This window comes from Panthera onca, chromosome E2 (assembly GCF_046562875.1).
Source record: "Panthera onca isolate mPanOnc1 chromosome E2, mPanOnc1 haplotype 2, whole genome shotgun sequence".
In the NCBI taxonomy this organism is placed as follows: Eukaryota; Metazoa; Chordata; class Mammalia; order Carnivora; family Felidae; genus Panthera; species Panthera onca.
The window spans coordinates 44,444,120-44,462,084 of NC_138353.1; the positions used below are offsets into that span (position 1 = coordinate 44,444,120).

The window sequence follows — 17,965 nt, forward strand, 5'->3', positions numbered from 1 at the left end:
CCTTGGTAATGATGTCTTTGTAAGGATTCTGCCTCTCCACGTGTACCCAGGTTCCCCTAGGGCAGAAACTCACTTTTTATTCTGTGCTAAGTCTACATATTTTTACAAAGAAGAAATACTCTTCATTTAAAAAAAAGATACACATTATTTTTTCCAGAGAATAAGATAGAGAAACCGATTTAAGCTGACATAGGTAGAAGGGAACTTACTTGTTATGAATCAGTTACGAGTATCTGATGGAACTCAAGGTTGGAAGCATAGCTGGACCTCAGGAGGAACTAGGACTAGGAATCCAAAGATCAATAGGAATCAGGGTGGCTACGTTAGTTTCCAGTCCAAATGCCTAATGGGAATTAATTCCTACAAGGAGAATGTAGTCAGCCAGATAGTATCACAGTGTCTACTTCTAGCCCCATCAAGGGCATGGGGACACAGGGTTGAATGGGAGGGGGATCACAAGGGAAGCAGTTCCCCAAGGCAGACACTGTAATCACACACTGTGTGTGTGTGTGTGTGTGTGTGTGTGTGTGTGTGTGCATGCGCGTGCATTTAAGTTCTTTGGTAATGGACCATCTGTGCCATTACCAGGGTCTTCCGCAGGGAGGAAGGCAGAGTCTTCCGCATCCCTCATGGTGCCCCGCGTTAAGCCGGGCCCTAGGGCGGGCTAAGTACATTGAGTATGATTTATCATGCTGTGTCTGAATGAACAACCATAGCCAAATTTGTTGAAGAACTATCTAGGACTCCCAAGTTGAGTTTTGAGGTGAATCCCAATGTTGCCTACGCCACTAACAACCAAAAACCCCGTTCACCCCTGCATGCCCGCAAACCATCCTGTTTTCTCTGTAAATAGATTCAGCTGCCAGTATTTATTGGTTTCCTGTAAATATTTTAAGTTTTATTTTTTAGAACAGTTTTAAATTTACAGAAAAACTGCAGATAGTGATTAAAGTCCATACTTTATTCATATTTCCTCACTTTTTACGTGTCATTTTTAAATTTTAGAATAGCACATCACATTTAATTATCATGTTTTCCTTGGTTCCTCTTGACTGTGAGAGTTTTGATGACCTTGACAATTTTGAGGAGTACTGGTTAGGTACGTTGTAAGATGCCCTCTATTGGAACTTGATATTTTTCTTAGATTGAGGTTATAGGGTTGGGGGTAGGAAGGGGTGGGAGGTGGGAGGAAGGCCACAGAGGTGAATTGCCATTTTTATCACATCAAGGGTATATACTATGAATATGACTTTGTGACTATTGATGTTGACCTTGATCAACAGGCTGAAGTAGTGTTTTTTAGGTTTCTCTACTATAAAGTTCTTCTTTGATTTTTTTTTTTTTTTAACGTTTTATTTTTAAGACAGGGAGAGACAGAGCATGAACAGGGGAGTGTCAGAGAGAGGGAGACACAGAATCTGAAACAGGCTCCAGGTTCTGAGCTGTCAACACAGAGCCTGACACGGGGCTCGAACTCACGGACCGCGAGATCATGACCTGAGCCGAAGTCGGCCGCTTAACCGACTGAGCCACCCAGGCGCCCCTATAAAGTTATTATTTGGAAGGAACTTACATACTATTCCATATAGGAAGTCACTATGGGCAGCCCACATTTCAGGAATGGGGAGTTATGTTCCACCTCCTTGAGGGTGGAATATCTACATAAATTATTTGTAATTCTTACACATGGGAGTTTGGTTCACAGAATTTTATACTTGATTAATTTTTAGATTGCTTTAAAAAAATTTTTTTAGTGTTTATTTGGGGGAGGGGCAGAGAGAGAGGGAGACATAGAATTGGAAGCAGACTCCGGGCTGCAAGCTGTCAGCACAGAGCCCAATGCAGGGCTTGAACCCACGAACCACAAGATCATGACCTGAACCGAAGTCAGACACTTAACCTACTGAGCCACCCAGGTGCCCCTAGGTTGCCTCTTTAAAAGTGTGTGTATGTATGTATGTATGTATGTATGTGTGTAAGTAACTAAGCAAGGAATCTCTACACTCACTGTGGGGCTTGAACTCATGACTCTGAGATCCAGAGTTGTGTGCTCTACTGACTGAGCCAGCTAGGGGCCCCTTTAGATTGTTTTTTGGGGTGCCTGGGTGCTCAAGTTGTATGAGTGTCTGACTTTAGCTCAGGTCATGATCTCATGGTTCGTGGGTTTGAGCCCCACATTGGGTTTCGTACTGATAGTGCAGAGCTTGCTTCAGTTTCTCTGCCTCCCTTTATCTCCTCTCATGCTCTTTCTCAAAAGTAAGTAAACATTTAAAAAAATTAAATATAGATTGTTTTTTGAGCACCCTAAAAAAATTATAACAGGGAGTTCTGATTGAACATAGTAACTCGAGTAAACTTGTTTTTCTCTGCTCCCTTCCAAAAGCCACACAAATGAGAGTAAGGTATAAAGAGAGATCTAAATCCATAGACAGTGAATGAGAGAGTACACTTTAGTTGATGAAAGATCTCAAGAAAATTTCGGAAGAAGGAAGGCCAGTAAACTTAGAAAAACAATTTAAATGCCTACAGGAAGAAAAGTCAACAGGAATGAAGTCACACCACAGATCCCTGAAAAACTCATAAATGGGAAGCACTGTTTAACTGTGAGTGTAGAAGGTGTGTAGCACCCTTGAAAACAGTGAGTTAAACTTCCCTCCCAATGCCCGCTCCACCAAACCTAGCCTGCACAGAGAGGCAACTGTTCCTCTCCTGACGAAAACTGGAGGCTTAATCCTGGGCAAAGTTGAACCTGAGACGATCCTGATGGGCGATCACAAGGCTGAGCCACGGGCAGTGGCAAGTAGAGTGGAAAGTAGGGCTTAAGTGGAAGTTCATACTAATTGCTGAGACCTCCGCCCTCACCCCTTGGCTCCTCAGATACAATAGGAATAGGAAGATTCCTCTCGGGAGAAACTCATCAGTCCAAGAGAAGATCTACGGATAAGTGACATTTCGTGGCTTCCACATGCTCACCCTGTAGTGAAATCCTTCAGTCAACAAGCTTTGCTGTTGCAAAACATCCACAAAGGTGTATGGTGCCTTGCTTAACAGTTGAATATGAATGGAGAGCCAAGGACTGTCAACCATTCTTTGAAAGCCTTATCATGATAGAGATCAAAACAAATAGGGGAAAAGTCAGAGTAAAAGATAAGGCAGAAGAAAAGCAACCAAAAAAACACAAACTCCCTGATAACTTCAGCGAGATGATACTGTGCCCACCTACTACAAACTGTACAAACCTAGGATGCGATTTACAAAGGAACATTCAAATAAAAATAAAATGGAACATTAAGAGAATGAGAATTATGAAAATTACAAATTTGAGTCCACCAATGAATGCTAAAATCAGTGGGCAAAAGCTTAGGTAGAAACAGGATATTTGCATAGCCTCTAAGTATCTCCCCCAAAGCATTTATTAGTCACAAGGACAAAAGCAGTAATTTTACAGTGAAGAAAGCTGGCAGGTGATTCAATTTAACGTCCCCAGCAATAAATAACATCATGTACCCTTGAAATGATGCCTTGAGGATACATCACCCCCACTGCATTCCCCATAATTTATAACCTCTGTCTAATCATGAGAAAATATCAGTCTCAAGTTGGCAAACGTTCTACCAAACCACTGACCGGTTTCTTCAAAAGTTGTCAAGCTCATGAAAGACAAGGAAAGACTGAAGACCTGTCACAGATTGGGGGTGGGGAGATTGACAAAGGAGGAATGACAACTAAATGCAATTGGGATCCTGGATTGGCTCCTGGAACAGAAAAAGGAAATGTCTTTTTTCTTTGTCACCAGTGGAAAAACTGGTGACATTCAAAAAAAAAGTCTGTACTTTTTTTTTTTAAATAAAGTCTGTACTTAATAGCACTTTTGCAATGTTAACTCTTCATTTTGGTAATTGTTCTTTGGTTATGTAACATGTTGACATTAGAGGATGCTCTGTGGTGAATATATGGGAACTCTGTACTATCTTTGCAAATCTTTATAACCCTAGAATTATTTCAAAATAAAAGGTTTTTTCGTTTTGTTTTGTTTTGGTTTTTTGTTTTGTTTATTTAAAGCAGGAATAAAAAGGAAAGCAATAGCAGGATTGGAAAATAAAAATGAAGAAATCCTCCCACAAGGTAGAACAAAAAGGAAATGATGGAAAGTGAGAGGTTCACATAAGAAGATAGATACCCTGTAGGAAATCTGGAGGTGAAAATGAAGAAATTGTCACAGAAATAATACAAGAAAACATCCCAGAACTAATAATTATGATTTGGGGTCTGGAAAGGAGCCCTGAGTGCTCAGCACAATAATGAAAAAGGGACTCCTGCAGAGGCCTGTCATTGTGGAATTCCAGAACACTTGAAGGATTAAGAATAAAGTCCAAAATCACAGACCGTGGCAACACTTTGGATCACCTTGAAATCATGGTGAAACATGAAGAAATACCATCTGTGGCCATGCCACACATCAGTGAAAACAGAATCTCTGTTTCAGGGGAATCTGATTCATGGTGACAGTTGAGAACCACTGTCCCGTAAGCTTCCAAAGAGAAACAACAGATGACTTACAAAGAATCAGGAAACCTGTATCCGTGACCAACAACACTGTAAACAAGAACACCAAGCAACAATGCCTTCTGAATGAATATATCTTCTAACCTAGAATTCAGGACACTTAAGAAATCTCTTGTTCATGAGAATTAAGAATTATCACCTTTAGGGGCGCCTGGGTGGCTCAGTCAGTTGAGCGTCCGACTTCTGCTCAGGTCATGATCTCACAGTCTGTGAGTTCGAGCCCTGCATCGGGCTCTGTGCTGACAGCTTGGAACCTGGAGCCTGCTTCAGATTCTATGTCTCCCTCTGTCTCTGCCCCTCTCCTGCTAATGCTCTATCTCTCTTGGTCTCAAAAATAAATAAAAAAAAAAAACATTAAAAAAATTTAAAGAACTATCACCTTTAAGTCTATCCAAGGTTTGGGCTTTTTCTCAAGACTTTTTTTTTTTTTTTTTTTAAGTGGGTGCACCCATTTTTCTGTATTTGCTATGCCTATTCCTTCCAAGCTATTCTTTCTTTTTTTAAATTTTTTTCTTAGTTTTTAAAAATATTTTTTAATGTCCATTCATTTTTGAGAGAGAGAGAGACAGACAGAACATGAGCAGGGGAGGGGCAGGGAGGGAAACACAGGATCCGAAGTAGGCTCCAGGCTCCAAGTTGTCAGCACAGAGCCCAGCACAGGGCTCAAACCCATGAATGGCCATTATCATGACCTGAGCCAAAGTTGGACACTTAACCCACTGAGCCACCCAGGTGCACCCTAAGCTATTTGTTCTTAAACACATTCTTTATTCAAGAACTGCTTAGTTTTCAGTATCTTCTGTGATCGGACCCAATACCGCCTATCAGATTTTATTACCTAGATCTTCTGCTCCCCGCCAGTCACTCCCCCTACTATCTACTACGTCCACCTGCATTTTCCCAGTTTTTGTATCCTTGAAAGTTCTTTTCCATGAGCCAGAATATCCACCTCCATCCCATTCCTAATGCCAAGTGGGTTTTTTCATGAGTTTTGATTCCTGTTGACCAGTCTGGGTTGCGAGTCGCACTGCGTCTGGTCTGAGCTCGGCGGGAAGTGGAGCCACCCTGGCGTTCATAGCAGTGCCCGCCACAGGTACAAAGAGTGGCAGCAGATGGGAGGCACCTTTACCATGCTGGATGAATCATACCCAGACTGCACAGTCAGATGCTGAGTCTCACTCTCTCTATGAAACCTCACATTACCCCAGTCCACTCACTTCTTCCTTCTCTAAGTGCCCATCACACTCATAACCATTTTCATTCTTTGGTGCCAGACTAGTTCCTTTGTTAATCTTTCCAACTAGACTGGAGTGTCCTTGAAAGAGAGGATTGAGCAGTATACTTCCTTTGTTTCTTCCCTGTACAGGGTGCAATGTTCTACACATTGTAGGTGCTCGGAATACATTTGCTCGGTTGGAGTAGGCATAGTCGTCCCTCACCTTCCCCGCGGGCTCTTTTTTGGCAGTTTCAGTTACCTGTGCCGGCTGTGGTGTGGGAGCAGATGATCCTGCTTCTGCGGTATGGTCAGAAGGTCAGTCGTAAGCTAACACCGTGTCACAGTGACTATGTCATCCACCCCTCGCTTCATCTCCTCGTGGGGGCATTTTGTCATCTCACATCATCACAAGGAGAAGGATGTGTACGGTACAATAAGATACTTTGAGAGAGGCACCACATTCACATAACTTTTATTATAGTTTGTCGTTAAAATGGATTTTTTTTAAGTTTGTTGAGAGGGAGAATGCGTGTGCGAGTGGGGGAGGGGCAGAGAGAGAATCCCAAGCAGGCTCCATGCTTTCAGCAGTGAGCCCCCCAGTGCATGGCTCGAACTCATGAACTGTGAGATCATGACCTGAGTTGAAATCAAGAGTCAGGAGCTTAACCGACTGAGCCACCCAGGTGCCCCAAAACTGTTTTTTTAATTATTAGTTATTGTTAATCTCTTACTGTGCCTAACTTAAAAATTAAACTATATCATAGATAAGTGTGCATGGGAAAAAACATACTTAGGGTTTTGTATTATCGCTTGTTTCAAGAATCCTTTGGGGATCTTAAAACTGACTTACTGAGAAGGGGGACCCATTATATAGGGACGTAGAAAATGTACCCTCTGCTGGTATGGTAGAAATGAGCATTCTTAAAATCTCTACAACCTTAATCTGACCTTTGTAGAGCAAATGAACAAGCTCTTCATACCATTTGGGAATCTTCATTATAATGAAGGTCTGTACCTTCTATTTTGACTCTGTTGGGTCTTGGCATTGTGCGATACTCAACTTCTTTCAAAAAGGTCTGACCTATACCAGAGAGCAAACTGGGGTAGTTTGGGATTATAAATAAAAGATAAATTCCCAGTTGATATACACAGAAATAGTAAAATATATATGCCTCATATGTTATTCATGAGAAAGAACTGGAATTCTAATAACAACGAACATTCGAACATCCAGGAGTTAATTGGAAGAGTGCTGGTTATAAAAAAACAACAACCCACAATTAAAATGATTGATGATGGGGCATCTGGCTGGCTCAGTTGGAAGAGCATGTGACTCTTCATCTTGGGGTCGGGAGTTCCAGCCCCGCGTTGGGTGCAGAGATGACATAAATAAAAAACTTAAAAAAATAAAATGATTGATGATCACAGGGTATTTATTTTTACTTTGGTAAAAAGGAATACATTTTCTGAAACTGGGGGACAGGGGTTAGACCCGTTGGGATCAAATGTGTTTGATGTATTTTCCCATATTAGAACTATACAGGTTTTTTTTTTTTTTTTTTGATTAAAAGAACATTTTATTTCATTATTTTTTTTTTAACATTTATTTATTTGAGAGGGAAAGAGAGAATCCCAAACAGGCTCCACACTGCCAGCGAAGGGCCTGATGTGGAGCTCGAACCCAAGAACCGCGAGATCATGACCTGAGCTGAAACCAAGAGTTGGCTGCCCAGCTGACTGAGTCACCCAGGCACCACCCCTCCCCCAAAATCTTTTATTATAGAGAGAGCACGAGGGAAGAGGGGCAGAGAGAGAGAGAGAATCTCAAATAAGCTCCACACTCAGTATGGAGCCTGATACAGGGCTCAATATCATGACCCTGGGATCATAACCTGAGCTGAAATCAAGAGTCAGAAGCTCAACTGACTTAGCCACCCAGGTGCCCCAGAACTGTACATTTAGATGTTATTGTGCTGATATTGTTGCCTTATAAATATAGTAGCGATTAAAATTAGAAACACTTACAGAAGTACCGGGGTGGCTCAGTCGGTTAAGTGTCCGACTTCGGCTCAGGTCATGATCTCACACGTCATGAGTTTGAGCCCCAGGTTGGGCTCTGTGCTGACAGTTCAGAGACTAGAGCCTATTTCAGATTCTGTGTCTCCCTCTCTATGTGCCCCTCTCCTACTCGTGCTGTGTCTCTCTCTCTTAAAAATAAATAAACATTTAAAAAGTTTGAGAAAAAGAAACACATAAAAAAAATTCTTCAAGAGTAGTTTTGTGGTATGTATTTTTTTTTGAAGGATATGCTGGATATTTTATGCGTCAGTTGGAATTGCCCTTGTATTCATTTTTTCTTGGTGCTGAGAATAGTGTCAGTTGTGTATTTATCCACCATGAACGATTAAAGACCCTTCTTTTCTTTACAAAATGTAAAATTATTGGTGCACATACACTCATATATGTAAAATTTATATGCATATACAGTGTGATACCTTATCTTTGAAACCTGTTTGCCATATCCACAGACATGCACATTTTACCATTTAATACAAAAATATGACTATTGTATATCATTTTTATGATCGTTTTCCACTGATGCATATAGCTTACCAACCCAGATCTTCTTTGATGATAGATTTCACCTCTGAGAGGTATTCACCAGTGCCCTCATAATATGTGACCAGCACATTGATAAAAAGGGATGTAAATATACTACATTTTGAACTAACTTAGGCAAATGAATATTAATACAATAGACATGTATGACTGATATTTATCATATTACTTATTTTAAAATTGGGATTTTAATGTGGAGAATATCCAAACTTCAGAGGGAATGAATGGCTGTTGGGTGTTATCAAGGTAAGTGAAGGAATTGGAGTCCTTGAGGAGCCATGACTCCTGCACCTGGTAGCATTTTAATGGCATGTCCTTTGCTGCTTGCCATCACGTGACTTGTAAAGAACTGGGATTTGTCCTAAGTGTATACTGAAACATGTCTTGTGATTAACATAACTGGTAACAGACACTATCCCAATAACTTTTAAAATGATGTTTATGACTCAGTGCCCAAACAGGCAACTCAGAGAGGAAAGATCACTGGCGTTCAGAGGAGAGAGAGAGGGCAAGAGCTGCTGTGTTTATTTTGCCACGGTCCATTTAGTCTTTCCTCACTGAGAGTTACTTACCTGTAACCTTGAATCTCCAGCAGTATGTTCAGCCACAAGTCTCCACTGTTTATAACCCTTGTTACCATTTAGCGTTATAAAGCATGTTTATAGATGCATTGAGCCAGACATTTTCCATTTGTACTGTGTGGCGTTCCATAGGAAGCATTGGAGTGGACTTCTCAACATCCATCCCACCCCACATACTAAGTCTAAGACAGTTGAGCAGTCCTATCCCCCTGGCCTGATCGGTTGTACATGAGACCTCTGTAAGAAGTTTCCTCTCCAAAGAGAGAGTCACAGAAAGAAGTGGTGTGGCTCTCCTGCTACCAGCCTGAGGAGGAAGCATGCACTAAAATGGCCGAACGGAGAGATGGAAAGAACATGGGACTTTGTTGACTCCAGCCGCTGATTCAATGAACCCCGAAGCTCTCTCTACAGCAGGACTTCCATTTAGGTGGAGATCACAAATTTCCTAATGTTGTTCAAGCCTTTTGAGTTGAGGTTTCTATTACTTGCAGCTGGAAGCATCCTCACTGATGAACTATTCTTAAGAAGAATGACTCATGGGGAAACAATCCTCCCAGCTTCTGATTAACTTTGGCCTCCAGAGATAATTATCTGGGCCATCAGATGCATAAAAAAATATGGAGGTCATAGGATTAAAATTTTAGTGGTTACATTTAGGGAGAGGAGTAGTGGCTGGAAGGGGGTCTGAGAGGGGCTTCTGGAATGCTAGTGTTTCTTGATCGGAGTTGTGGTTATATGGGTGTGTGTACTTTAAGATAAATTCATCAAACCATATATCTGTGATTTGTGTACCTTTCTGCATGTAAGTTGTACTTCAATTTAAAAAGCTTGCTGAAAAATACTATATTGTAACCAGGCCTCCAAACAAGCTGTATCTTTTTTTTTTTTCAGCGTTTTTTTTTTTTTTTTTTCAGCGTTTTTTTTTTTTTAATTTATTTTTGGGACAGAGAGAGACATAGCATGAACGGGGGAGGGTCAGAGAGAGAGGGAGACACAGAATCGGAAGCAGGCTCCAGGCTCTGAGCCATCAGCCCAGAGCCCGACGCGGGGCTCGAACTCACGGACCGCGAGATCGTGACCTGGCTGAAGTCGGACGCTTAACCGACTGCGCCACCCAGGCGCCCCCAAACAAGCTGTATCTTGACTGGAAGGATATGAATGGTATATTGTGGTCATGTTTTTAGGCAGCTGAATTAAGCTAGGGACATGCTTTCTTTTATAAACTTCCAGAAGCTCACTGTAATGACCTTGGGTGTGACCAGCCCACTCTAATCTCAGCCAAAATGTTTTCCCTTTTGGTTAGGCTGGGAGAGCCTCAAAGCCTTGCAAAGGAAGGGCTTCATCATTTTTAGAATGCAGTCACAATGAATATTAAAAACCCAACTAAAAACTAACAGAGCAGAGTCAGTCCACGAAGGGCTTTGTCAAGCCGCATTCTCTGAGAGGTATTTTAGTTATAGGGGGTCCACTCCAAGGAAACCACTGGGTTTGGAAGAATGCAGTCACGGACCTCATGCAGTTCAGGTTATTGAGAGTTTTAATTCATGGAGGAAGAGCTATAACATGCTTAGTCAGGTTTTTTGTTTGTTTGTTTGGAAGAAAAAATATATGGTCTTTGGGGACCCAATTATCTAGAGAAAGACTTGACTCCGCTACAAGAAAACTAGCTAAGGAAAGTTACCATAAATCATAGGTTAGATGGAGAGTGGAATTGAATAATGTGACAGCAAGACTCTGGGAATACCAACCTTCATGAGGGAGAGGATTTGAAGAGGGATCCCATCATGAAACTAAATGGGGAGTATGGTTGATTGGTGGTCAGGCCCTTGGAATTCAAATTCCTGAGGGATGTAGAGCCCTGTTCTGTTTGAGCAGCCACATCGATCTGCAGAACCGGAGGCTGACAAAAAGAATGTGGAGACAATGTATTTTATTATATTCCACCTATCTCTTCAGGGTGCTTTCACACCATTATATCCTCACTACCACCTGGTGATGTAGGTAAGTTAGAACTGATCCTAAGAGAGACACTGACTAAGAGAACAGGTTCTAGAGTCACTAAGACCTGGGTTTGGTTCCTGTCTCTGTCTTGCTAGTGGAATGTTTGTGCAATCTACATAGCCTGTGTTTGTGGTTCTCTGCTTCAGAGGACATTAGGCAACGTGGAGATATTTTTGATTGTCACAACTGGAGGAGGGCCATTAGCATCTAGTGGGTAGAGGCCAGGGATACTGCTCAACATCCTACAATGCACAGAACAGCCCCCCACCACAAAGAATTGTTCAGTCCAAAATGTCAATAGTGCCACTGTTGAGAAACGCTGGGTTCTATCTGATTCTCGGTCTCTTTGTCTGTAGAATGGGGATATCAACATTATCTCATTGGGTTATTGTGAAGGGTAGATTAAATAACAGTTGACATTGGATTGTCTGTTCTTCCACCATCCCTTCCCCCTGTTCAAGGAACTGCCCTCACAGGACTTTACATCTCTACAGAATTAGATTTCTACGGGCTGAATGCCAATAACCTACAGTTCCATCTAGTTTCATGATGTTTGTCCCTAGCAGGCATTTTGCGTAGTATGACTCTGCCCCTTTGCCACAGTTGACTGGGTCAGGGGTGGACACTCGATCCAAACCAAAGCAGTTAGAATTCTCTCCCCAGGAAACTTAGTGATTTGCACTGAGAGTCAAGTCTGCTAGGGTCTTGAATGGAGAAGATACAAACCTGGGAGTTGTGGGTGGCCATTTTCTCCCATGTGGTCGGGGGTGCAGTTTATAACAAAGGAGAAAATTGCAACAATTATGGAGAGAAAGGCAGCCAGAAGAGACCCAGTTCCCAGAGTCTGTGTCCTGGCTGCTCCCTGCCCTTAGGCCCCGTAGCCCATTTCTACATCCTTGTAAGACTTTCTGCTTAACCTGGCTTCGGTTATGTGTCTCTCATGTCCAAGAGACACATAATAACCAGCGAGAACATATGTAACAGCACTTGGCATGGTGCCCAGGAATTAAGCCCCGAATAAGTGGCAATTATTATTATCATCCCATATTAGAGATAAAAAAAGTTGACACCGAGAGATTAAATAATTTGTCTCGTTGTCACACAGCTCTTTAGCAGTAAAGGTGATCTGAAATCCGGGTCTCCTCACATCTAGACTGAGGTTCTGTTCTGTCTGTTCTTTAAATTGTGAAATAAAACTTTCAGAATAGCGCATGGGTAGCTAAGTATCTAGGTGTAGTTAAAAATAACTCGCAGTGAACCTTGGTGTATCTCACCCAGGACAGGAACTAGAAAACTGGCTGTAGCTCGGAAGACCGTCCTGTGCCTCTCCCTGCCATGACTCCCTGCCAGAGGTAACCAATATCCTGTTTTTTGTTGAAATGGCTTTTAATAGTTTTTCCACCTACATGTGCACCCCTAAACTACATGATTTAGCTTCACTTGTTTTGGCATTTAGAAAATGAGACTGTACATATTCTTTTGTAACTTTTTAAAAATTTCGACACTGTATTTGTGAAGTTCCTCTATGCTGTTATGCATAGTTGTAATCCATTTATTTTCTTTCTTTCTTCCACAGTGGATTTATCCAAGCTACTGGTGACGAGCATTAGGTGATTTCCGATTTTCAGCCAGTGGTATTACCAAGGGCATCCTGGTCTGTATATGCTGGTGCATGTATGCAGGAATGTCTCCTGAGTACCTACTTGGAGTGTACCTGTCGTATCTGAGACTTCCTCTGCTCCACATACTTGGGGGTTTGGGTTCTTTCCCAGGCACATGCCAGTACCGGGGCCAGAGGTTGAAGACAGTACTGTGTAGTGCTGTAGGACACATAGAGATTTAAAACAAAGTATCTTTCCTCAAAAACTGAAACATAGGGTTACCACATGGCCCAGAAATTCCACTCCAAGGTATCTACCCAAGAGAACTAAAAACATATGTTAATGTTAAAACTTGTACATGAATATTTATAGCAGCACTATTCAGAATAGCCAAAAGGCCCATCAATTGATGAATGGATAAACACGATGTGGTCTATCCATACAACGGGATATTGTTCAGCATAAAAAGGAATTAAATGCTGATACATGAGACCACGTTATGCTAAGTGAAAGAAGCAGGCACGGAAAACCATATATTACATAATTCTGCTTACATGAAGTGTCCAGAATAGGCAAATTTATAGAGACAGGAAGTAGATTGTGGTTGCCAGGGGCTGGGCGAAGGGGTGAAGTGGGGAGTGACCCTTATGGGTACAGGGTTCCTTTAGGAAGTGATGAAAATGTTTTGGCATTAGTGATGTTGGTCTCACAGCTTGTGAATAAACTAAAAGCCACTGAACTATAGTCCTTAGAAGGGTAGGTTTCATGGTATATGAATTACATCTTAATGAAAATGTAACTAAAAACATAGTATCTTTGCTCATTCATTTACTCAAAACACGCGTATTACGTACGTATTAAGTACCTAAGATATGCCAGACATCCCTCGGCACATTGTTGGGAGACATTGGTCAGTGAGTTAGACACGGCCCCCATGTGGGTCAGAACCATTGTCAGAGAGCAAGTGACACATTCAAGAGCGGTCACTGAGCAGAGTTTAATGAAGGGACTGCTTGCAGAAGTATGGGCAGGGTTAAGAGGTCCCTGGGGAAGTGAGGCATTTCAGGGTTGGCAACAGACGGCAGCCATTACCGCCCCCCCCCCCACCACCCCAGGCCTGGGAAGGCAAGGGGAGAAAAGTGGTTCCCGGAACCCAGCAAGAGCTGCAGGAGAAACTGCGTCACAGGGGCTGTGGCAGAGAGGGGGCCACCTACCCACGGCTCCCTCTCCCGTCTGCTGCTGGAGGGTATGGGAGCGTGGGCCATGCAGACCCCATCAGTCAGCCTCCGCAGGCCTAGAGGACAGGGGAGAAGGCTGGAGAGGGACTCTGGAGAAGCAAATAGACTCTCTGTCCTCACGGACTTTACATTTTCAGTGGAGAGACATACCAGCAAAATAAAAGCAACAGAATGTGATAAGCAAACAGGCTGACATGAAAGAGAGCATCTTGGTGTGTGGGTGTGTGTGGGGGGCGCGGGAAGACGACACTAGATTTGCTGCCTGGGGAGGTCTTTCCAAGGGGAAGGAGGCGGTGCCGTTTAGCTGGGACCCGAAGAATGAGCGCCTAGGTGATTCAAGTGTTATTTATTGAGATGGGGAAGCTTGGAGGAGAATCAGCTTTAGGGGAGGAAATCAAGAATGCCCTCTGGGATATATTAAAGACAGAACATACACCAACATCGAAAAATAACAACTCAAGTTGGAGTGTGAATCCACGGGACTCGGGAGAGGCCACGGCTGCGGGCTGACACCCAGGGCCTACCTCTCGGAAGCCAGGACTTGCGTGGACTGCGCCCTCCCTGGAGGTTACACCAAGTGCTGGCACAGCGCGCTGGCTCGGGGCCTCCCGCCCGCTCCCAGGCCTCCTCCCAGCATTTATTGGGACTTTGCCACATCCCGGGTTCTTCCTTCATGAAGGCGAGAAGGGCCAGGGGAAGGGAGTATCCTTTCTGAACACCAGACGTGACACATCGCCTTGACCGGGCAGGAGCTTCAGTGTGATAGCTAGGGGGGCCACAGGTAGGCCTGCCGACCACGAAGGGTCCAAAACCTACTTGGAAAGGCACCCAGGCCTGTGACTAATATGGTGGTGCTTCGGAGCACCCAGAGGGAAAAGCTGGCCCAACATCCTAGCTGGAGCCAAATCAAGAAAGACAGCAGGAGAGAAGTGAGTCTACAACTGGCACATTCTTCCTCACCCGGTGGGTCTTGTGGCATCAGCTGGAGTCCTCCTTCGGGTGCCTCTAGCCCACACAACTTGGCACATGTCTGTATTTTCTTCCATAGAGGTCTCTCCTCTCTGGCTCCTGGCCCAGCCAGTTGCCCACAGACTGGAAAACAAAGGCTCACTGCCTTCCCTAGAGACCTGGGCTTAAGGGATGGGCCTTGAGCAGGCTGGGCGGATGCTCTGTTGATTTTTTTTCCAAGTGCAGAGAATGTGACAGCCAATTCCTGTTGGAAATGGCTTTTGTTTTCTTTGGAGCACAAAGCACTTTTCCTTTCTCGTGATTGTTTCAGTTCAGGTCATGTTTAGGATGGAGATGATTTGCTAACCTAATTGCTTGCCTTTTAGATCTGTGGTTCTTAAGCTTTGGGGGCACAGATCCTACTGCAACCCTGATAAAAACCATAGACCCTCTCCCTAAAACACACACACACACACACACACACACACACACACACACACACACACACCCCTCCCAAATTTAACATTTAACATCAATCCTAGCAGGTTAAGAGATCCCTTGGGTTAAGGAAGGTCAGTCCTTCCAACTCCCCCACTCCCAATCCCCTCTGCCCCCTCTTTCTTTTCAGTCTGGATCTTAAAATTCCCTTTCTTTAGCACTTCTCAGGGGCCAGCATTTCTTGCCTGCTTTCTGCCTGAATTAATCCCAGGTGCCCAGCCTCTGAGGAGCAGGGGCCTTTGCTAGCTTCAAGCTGCTTTTGGCTCGGAGGCTCCAGTCCGGTGTCGCTCCAGTTTTTCAGGCAGCAGAATATTCCAGTGGGATTTGTAAAACTTTTGTCTCATCCGTGCCTAGCTGTTACGGAGGGGGCAGACAGCAAGAGTCTCTGCAGATTCTAGACGAGGGGGCACAGCTTTGGATGAGACTAGGGAGACAGGCGTTGTCTGGTTTTGTTAAATTCCAGAAGCAAGTCACTTTGCCAAAATTGCCAAAAATAAAAGGACTGTCTAGACACATATTAGAAGCTCTCCTATGAAGACAGACCATCCTGAAGATCATGGATTTATGCTTAAATGGTGAGACAAAGGGGGTCATTTAAGTAACAAACAAGTATTGTACCTGCTGGTGCTCTAGGCGGGTTCTAGGCGCCTGGGGGGGGCCGGGGGCACGTGGTGAATGAGACAGACAAGGCGCCAGAGAACTTTAGGTAGTGACAAGTGCAAGTATGAAAATAGGACGAAGTGATAGATGTGACCGTGCGGCCGCCACGACGAGAGAAGATGTCTCTGAGCAGGTGGCACTGGAGCTCCAGCCTGATTATTGAGAAGGGAGCATCCACCGGGAGGAAGCGAGCTCCAGGTGGAGGCAGCGGCCGCTGCAGGGCCTTGAGGCTGGAACGAACTGGTGCGCACGCAGAGGAAAAGAAAAGCGCTTGTGGACGGCGCGGTCCGAAGTGGGGAGGGAGGGGAGGGAAGGAGAGAGGCAGGCGGTGGGCAGATGGCTGTGTGCTTTGTCGGAAAGACGACGAAGGGTCTAGAGCAGACGTCTGATGTGATGTCATTTGCAGTTTGGGAACGGGCCTCCTGGAGAGAAGCACATTTGGAGAGAGCGAGAGCGAGCGGAAGTGGAGGCAGCGCGAGGCCGGTCGTGGGGGCCAGGTGAGGGAGGGGGGCGGGGATGGCGGCTCAGGCCTCTCGGTGGCGCTCTACTCGGAGAGAGGAGGAGGCTGTCTTCCAGGTGAACGCACGGGGTGCATAGTATAATGCACGGGGTGCATAGTATAACGTTAAGACTCCATGGAAACTTAAGTTTAATATGTTTTCGAAGGGCCAGGGCTATGTTGTTCTCGCTCTTGGCCAGTCCAAGGCTTCCTGTTCGTGCCATTCCAGGAAAAACAATGACAAAGATACAAATCCTCCAGAAGAGAAAGTTGCTTGGCTGTTCTTGTCTCCAGAATGTCAATGTGCTTGGCAGGCAAGAGGAGGGGAAGGACAGCGGATATGTATTAAGTGCCGACTGCATACCTTGATCTCATTATCCAAGAACCCTGCAAGCCTCACCTTTTTTTTTTTTTTTTTTTTTTTTTGAGATGAGGAAACAAGTTCAGAGAGGTTAGTTTAATTGTCCAAGGTCACAGAGCTAACAAGTGACAGGGCTGGGATCCAAACCCAGGTCTGTCTGAGTCCAGTTCCTTCCACATTGGGCCTTGGGCTGGCGAGACCAGGTGAGCACACTGAGTAGGCCTGAATGGCCCCGAGGCTCCCCAGGGTTTTAGCTACTCCTCGGATGAAAGCTGGTCTCTGTTGGGGGTCTGCTGACTTTTCCAGACCCTGGGGGTGTGCTGGGTGCAGTGATGTGGAAGAGTCATGTTTTAAGACAGTCCCAATGGTCGGAAGATTTCCCAATGCCAGCGAATCTAGTAAAGACAGAAGGAGTTTGGGTCTTGAGACAAGCTCATTAGCACTCATTCCGTTTGGGTGAAATCAATTAGGGCTAACTGGAAGGTACAGCCTCTGCTCTCTGTTGACTCTTGAAATGAGAGACTGATGGTGGCTACCAGTTATCATGGAGGCATGCTCAGGGGCAAAGACTCTGATGACAGAGTCTAGGCTGTGAATCCTGCCCCTGCTGCTCTGTGGCCAGTTGCTTGGTAGGAGGACTCCGCAGGGTTCTGGAGGGTGACTGTGTCACCTAAGACCCCTGTGGGTCTCAGGCAACTCAGAACGGACTGGGCCTTGCAGGTTCCACCCGGCCTGACTGCCCAGGCCTGCGCCAGAGAACGACCGGGCGACGTGCCCAGTGACGGCACAAAGGAAGAGCCTCACACCCCGGGTTACACCCAGGGTTACGCAGAGCAGCATGACACTGTGACCTTGTCTTCGGGGCTTTTACCATCTGCTGGGTGCTGCCTACTAGACTACAAGCTCAGTGCAGGAGGCCTTTTCTTCTCTCTTCTTGTTTCCGCTGTGCTTGAGTGGGTTACCTGAGGTTGGCTGACAGATATGTCTGGATCCTCCAGAACTGGACACGTCAGTGGGAGTTAGAAGCCCAGCAAGAGGAAACCAAGGCATTAGGAAGAGTACGTTTTAGGATCAGGTAAAAACTAGCTGCCAGCACAGGGAGGGAAGCCTTGGTTTTCCCATCTGTGGAATGAGGCGATGAGCATGAGGTCGTGCACCTAAGTGCTTAGCAGAATTC

At 44.6% G+C, this 17,965-nt stretch overlaps 1 long non-coding RNA gene across 5 annotated transcripts in view; it reads left to right on the top strand.

The window, feature by feature from the left end:
* The first annotated feature begins 10,108 nt into the window (after positions 1-10,108).
* LOC132690210 (uncharacterized) overlaps positions 10,109-17,965 on the top strand; it is a 58,420-nt gene continuing 50,563 nt past the window's right edge. For 3 of the 5 annotated variants that reach the window (XR_013552514.2, XR_013552513.2, XR_009615311.3), the window contains exon 1: positions 10,109-16,425. This is a non-coding gene — a long non-coding RNA (uncharacterized LOC132690210). The remainder of the gene's footprint in view (positions 16,426-17,965) is intronic. The other 2 variants (XR_013552515.2, XR_013552516.2) reach the window with 2 other exon arrangements.